General features: G+C 38.4%; 1 non-coding gene across 1 annotated transcript; it reads right to left on the bottom strand.

The window, feature by feature from the left end:
- Positions 1–2,319: 2,319 nt before the first annotated feature.
- On the bottom strand, positions 2,320–2,423 carry LOC123628962. Its single transcript, XR_006731839.1, has one exon. It is a non-coding gene; the product is annotated as a U6 spliceosomal RNA (small nuclear RNA).
- Between the last annotated feature and the right edge of the window lie 3,966 nt (positions 2,424–6,389).

Here is a 6,389-nt window from a genome sequence, read left to right as displayed (position 1 = left end):
GCCTTGATCACATGCCCACCTAGGTTGGGGAGAATCTGGTACAGAAATAAGGAGAATAAAAAAAGAAAGGGCATATAACAAAAAGTAACTCCTACAGACTAACCATTACATATGCTTATCCCACTATGCTAGGGACTAGTGCAGAATTCAGCAAACTCTTTTGTCAAGGGCCAGATAGTAAGTATTTTTAGGCTTTGCAGGCCATATACTGTCTCTTTTACTTCTTCCTCATCCTCTTTTTATTCTCCTTGCAATCCTTTCAATATGTGAAACCATTTTTAGCTCATAGGCCATACCAAAGCAGGCCTTAAGCTGGATACGGTCCAGCTGGCCAATTTTGAGTCTTGATTTAGTGAATCTAAATAAGGATCCATGCCTGATCCATACTGAAACTGAGCATGCTATCATATCTTAGGATTTAGTCAACTGTACGCTGGGAGTATTCAAACCTACAGCTAAATTCATTCACTGAAATAAGGTAGATGCTTTAGTGAACAAGGCAAGTGGGAAGTAATAATGGAGTGTCTAATTAATGCAAAGTGTGGTGCTAGGAGTTTTATAGGACATGATATCATTAAGACTTCATAATTATTTTGTGAAATAGGTACTATTATTTTTCCTGTCTCCAATATGAGGAAACTAAGACTGAGAGATGAAGTGACTTTTTCAAGTCCACCCAACCAGTAAGTGCTATAGCCCAGATTCAGAAACAAATCTCTCTAACTACCAAACCAAAGGCCTTTACGTTAATTTTAGTGTGTCAGCTGTAGGTTCTGTAGTTGAGGGTGGGGTGGTTCAGTCCAGCAAGCACAGCAACAGCTGATACCTCCCTATGGTCACAAAAGTAAGGTAGTCATAATTGTCTTTTGGATATTACATCTGTTTCAATGAAGTCACTGGGTATTTTTACAGTTTCTTATGTTACACTGACTTTTAATAACCAGCACAGGAATACCTTTTTAACAAGCAATATTAACCAAAGGAGATAATCAAGTTATTTTTATACACCAAAGGGTGTTTGCTTTAATGTTATTAACATTTTATTCCTTTGAGCTCCTGTGGTTGTGTGCTACAGTGATTTGGGGGTAGGGATAATTAACCCAAAGTAGATTGTGAAGCAATAAAATATTGTTTTGATGCAGGTATATAGCCAGGTATACCTCCTCTCTTTGTTTTTCTGTTTCCCCATACAACAGAGAACTTGAAGCAGATGGAAGATTGATGTTATGTTTTCAAGAGTGTTGTCTTCTTTTGACAATGATAAATTTGTAGCCTTTGAAGTATATCCTTCCAAAAGTAAGCTAGCACACATTCTCTCACATCATCTGGCATTGAGTTTTCTGCTTTATCTTCTGAGGTCTTGTGGGGGTCACAAACTCAAGAAAATGAAGGAAACTTATTTTCTATGCACCACCTATATGCCAGGTCCTTTCCTAAAACAACTCTGTAATTTGGGTAGTATAATTACTCCATTTTAATTTTATTGATTTTTATGTGTTTACTAAGTTCTTAATTATCCCCATTTATGAAGAACTTGAGACTCAGAGAAAGGAAGTGACTTGTTCAAGGTTACACAGCATGGCCAGAGCCAAGATATGACCTCAAGTCAGTCAGATGCAAAAACTTTGTTTTCTTTTCCCAAAATACCATGCTACCAGAAATTATTCTCTGATCCCTACAACTCTGGACTAGAGCAGGGAATAGGGGTTTATATTTATGAAGTTTCAATATTAGCATTTTGGCACCTTTAGGAGTCCTGGAGTTCTTCATTATAAGGGTTTGGAGTATAATGAGTCATGAGGCATTTTTCGCCATGTGAAATATGCCTTTTTGAAGACCTACTTATCCCCTGTGAACTCACTTCTTTGCTCACAGCAAGGGAATGCAGAGTAACTCCCCAGCCCACCCCTATACCTTATCTTGGTCCTCTCACAGTCCTCATGCCTATATTTAGGGTAAATCCCAAGGTGGAGCCTGTAAAATTCCTCTTGGGAAATTCCCAGGCCCTTCCCTAGGACCTAGAAGAGTAAAATTTTAGATATATCACACATAGAGAAAAGAAACAGAAAGTGAGGTAGAGAATGAAAGAATGTGAATGAGAATATGCAGTAATAAATAAAAGTTTCCTTGATTTTCTATGTAAACACTATAGTTTTGCCTGATTTTAAATTTTACATAAACGGAATCATATGTCACGTTTTCTTTTGTCTTGTTTCCTTCACTTAGTATACTATAGCTATGAGATTTATTAAAGATATTGAGTATAGAAGTTATTCATTCATTCATGTTGCTCATCATCATTTTCTTCTACAAATATGCAAAAACATGGTATACTTTATGAATTTGTGCAACCTCCTTACATAAAGGCCATGTTAATCATCTACGTATTGTTCCAATTTTAGTTCATGTGCTGTGGAGTGAGCTATAAGCCAAGGTTTTTTCATCTGTAAAGTGAAGATAACAAATTTCATCAGTTTATTGTGATAATTAAGACAGATATAGGTTTAGCATGCATAGTACCTGGTTGATGTTCTATTTCATCATACGGAGTTTTCTTTGTAGTCTTTCATTCACAGAGCATGTGTGGAGCCAGAGATACTTGGCATTGATTTCTAGTTCCATTGTTTCCCTTGCCTTTTTCAAGCCTCAGTTTGCTTATCTGTAAGATAGAGATTAATAATATCCCCCAAACAAGTTTTGTTATTGGGGTGCTATTAAAAATGCACAATACCTCACACATGGTAGGCGTTAGGTGTAGTTTGTTGATTTTTATTTTATTTCATTTTTCAAGGTATTCTAGGCTATGGTGTTTAGAAATCACCCCTTTGGTGGGAGAGTATCAACCTCCCAGCTAAGCACAGAGAATCAGCTGTGTGTGCACATGCACAGAGAGAGAGAGAGAGAGAGAGAGAGACACAGAGAGAGAGACAGAGAGACAGAGAGACAGAGAGAAAGAGAGAGAAGGTGGTGGTGGTGGCGGTGAAACAGGTGATTCAGAGAGAAATAGTGAGGCTGTTTTCCTGCGCAGCCCGACAGTAGGAGACCTTGCCTAGGAATGGGGAGGGAGGACCCTTTTGAAGTAGGGCCTGCACAAACAAACAAACAAAAAATCATCTAATCCAATATGTAGTTTTTCCCAGGGTGGGAGGATTCTGATGAGTGATCTGAGTAAGGAAATTGTTATTGCTATATTTGTCTCACTGTGACAACCGGATATGAACTGCATAACACCAAACTTGGAGAGTTACCCTAGGAACCTATGCTGGCCAATCAAAAACTGTTTTGCCAGATGTTATTAATAATTGCACAAAAGCTCTCCTTTCCTCCTCAGGAAATTGACTCAACCCTTTCAGTACTTTCTGTTTGCCTTGATGACTGAGAAGGAGGGTAAGGCCTGGACTACTTTTATATACCTTCCAACTGATTTTTATCCTAGTGAGGTGGGTTTTCTGTTCTGCCCCTTTCATGTTCTAGAAGGCAGGGCTTGAAACTTCTCCACTGAACTGGGTGGTCCTTAATAAACATCAAAACCCAAAGATAATTCTGGCTTTTTCTCAACACTTTTCCACCCCCATTACCCTGCTCCATCTTGCTGTACCCAACTCTGCTCTATCTTCCAGAGATGAATAATAAAACAGCTATTGAGAAGCTGTAATATTGCTGACTATAAGGGGTCAACCAATGGCCACAGGGAGGCTTGACTCCTCCATTACCTCACCTTTGATAAGTCACATCCTTTCTTTGGGCCTCAGTTTTACCACCTGTTAAACAGGAATAATAATCCCTTCCCTGCTTTTATAGGATTTCAAAGGATAATTACAGAAAAGTTCTGCAAAATGAAAGCCTTTAGTATATGTAAGGCATAATAAAACAACCAATATTTATTAAGTGATTCATTAAGTGCTTACTATAAACTGCTGTTCTAAACTTTTTATATACAATATCATATTTAATCTTTACAACATGCAGCAAACATGACTGTCATCTTAAATTTATGAAAGATTTAGCTGAGGCTCAGAGAGGTGAAGTTACTTGCCCAAAGTCATTTGGCTAATAAGTGGGAGAGCTGAGTTTAAATCCAGAAAGTTGGAACATAGGGTCCATGCTCTTAACCAGTTTGCTATAGTGTCTCTTACTGTTATTACTACTTTACTTCTGCCTTCCCATCTTCTAAAGTCCAACTCAAGTCCCATCCCTCCCAGGAAACCTTATCTAACCACTCTAGCCATTATCTAAATGCCCTCTCCTCTGAGTTCTTACTGATGCTGTATGACTAATTTGATACCTAGGCCTATCGCCTTATCACTCCTAATGTATTGTTATGTAGATTTTTCACAGATATTAAACTCATCTGCTCAGATATAAGCTCACTGGGAGTACACATTGTATCTCATACTTTGGTATCCCCCATAGTATGGAGGACAAGGTAGAATCACAAACTCTCAGAAATGGAAAGGACCTGAAAGATCTTCTAACCAGGGCTTCTCTTTAAAGAGTGGTCTGACTACAGCAAAATAAAAAAGTAACAAGAACAGGATGATCATCTTCCTTTCTTCCTAATTATGTCCATTTTTATTAATATAGTTCATGAGTTATCCATTCATTCATTCATTTGACCAGCAATGTTGTGGTATTAGGTGCTATGATAAGCAGTGAATCAAAGCATGGTGAAAACAGAAGAATCAAACAAAGTCGCTGCTCTCAAGGAGTTTACAACTTAGTACATGAATGTAGACATGTATCTCAATATGTGAGACAAAGTATTTAAGAAAATATTTAGGTATTTAAGTAAATATTTGTAGCTAGAGTGGGGGAACACAAGAAAGAAAAGTCACTTTTAATTGAAGCAAGGGGTAAAGCAGTCATGGAAATTATCCTGGAGGAGGTGAACCTGGAGGTAAACCTTAGCCATTGAGTACATGCTTATTAGAAGGCCAAGGTGAGGGAGCATTTACAGTAGAGAAAGTGTAAGCTGTTTGACATGGAAGTGTGAAATCATTGAGGGCCTTATATGCCACTGAAGAATTTGTATTAATACTTTCTTCTGTAACCCTGTAATCATTAGGAAGTCAGCAGAGGACTATTCTAGCCACAGTTTAGAGAATGGACTAAAGGGGAACAAGGCTACAAGAAATAGGGAGACCAATTAAAAGATCATGTATTAATAGATGAAGGGAGAACCAGTTAGAAGACTATGTAGATGAAGGTCTTAATTAACTAAGGCATCAGGAGGGTAAATGGTGAGAAGGGAATAGGACAGATGTTAACAAGTGAGAAAAAGTGGAGCTTAGTTGTTATTTGGACATGTGGAAGGTGAGCAGAAGGGAAGAATCTAAGATTATGCACATGCAAATTTATGTTACATCTTGGGTAACTGGATAAATGGTGGTGTCATTCGCCAAGATTGAGAACACAGGATAAAAAAGAACATTTGAGGAAACAACTATGAAAGCAGGTTTGAACATAGTGAGTTTGAGTTTTCTCAGAGTAGGCAGGTAGATATGTCAAGTAGACAGTCAGTTATATGGAACTGAAGTTAGGATAAAGGGCTGGACTATGAATTTAGAATTACTATTTTTAACATTTATTGAGTGCCCAATATTTCACAACAATTATGTCATTTAATCCTCACAAAGACTTTATAATTTAGGAAGTATATTTTTCTCCTTTTTACTAATGAGGAAACTGTGGCTTAGAAGAGGTTAAGTAATTCACACAGCTAGTCAGTGGCAAAGCCAGCATTTAAACCAAGGTCAGTCTTGCTTTAGTGCCTGCATGCTTAATCACTGCTGTAAATGAAGTATTGGTAGTGGACAGGATCGTCCAAGGTACACGTGTAGACTGAGAAGATAAGAGAGCCAATAGGTGAAACCTCTAGGCACAAAACCTTTTAAATGTATGAAGAGGGGATTGAGAAGGAACTACTGGAGAAGTAAGTAAGAAGAAAAGCAGGCATAAGATGTGTGGCCAATGCCAAGAGAATAGACCACAGAGTCAAAGGTCATGGGGCAGGCCTCAAGTAAGCAAGGTTGCTGCAAAGAGACTCTGGATCCAGCAATAAAGAGGTTGTTGATGGGATAGATGGTTTGGAACATGGGCAAAGATACAGAATATCTGATGTAGGGAGTGGGAAAGGGGGTGGATCAGGGATACATTAAAAAGACTGCCAACTGTAGTACTGAAGGCCCAGCTGAGAATGGAGTGCATGGATTTTCAGATGCCCTAATGTGCCTTGTTGCATGGTAGCTGTAGCTTTGCTCAACAGCTTTATTGTGGGAAGGGAGCACATCAAAAGAGCTCTCAAACTTTCCCCATCCCAATGTTCCTGACGGGTGTGACATGAATAACTAACAATTTCTGAGCATTTACCATCTCTGAGATGCTGTTCT

Source organism: Lemur catta, chromosome X (assembly GCF_020740605.2).
Source record: "Lemur catta isolate mLemCat1 chromosome X, mLemCat1.pri, whole genome shotgun sequence".
Taxonomy (NCBI): domain Eukaryota; kingdom Metazoa; phylum Chordata; class Mammalia; order Primates; family Lemuridae; genus Lemur; species Lemur catta.
The sequence above is the reverse complement of the archived record's forward strand: the minus strand, read 5'-3'. Positions and strand labels throughout refer to the sequence as shown.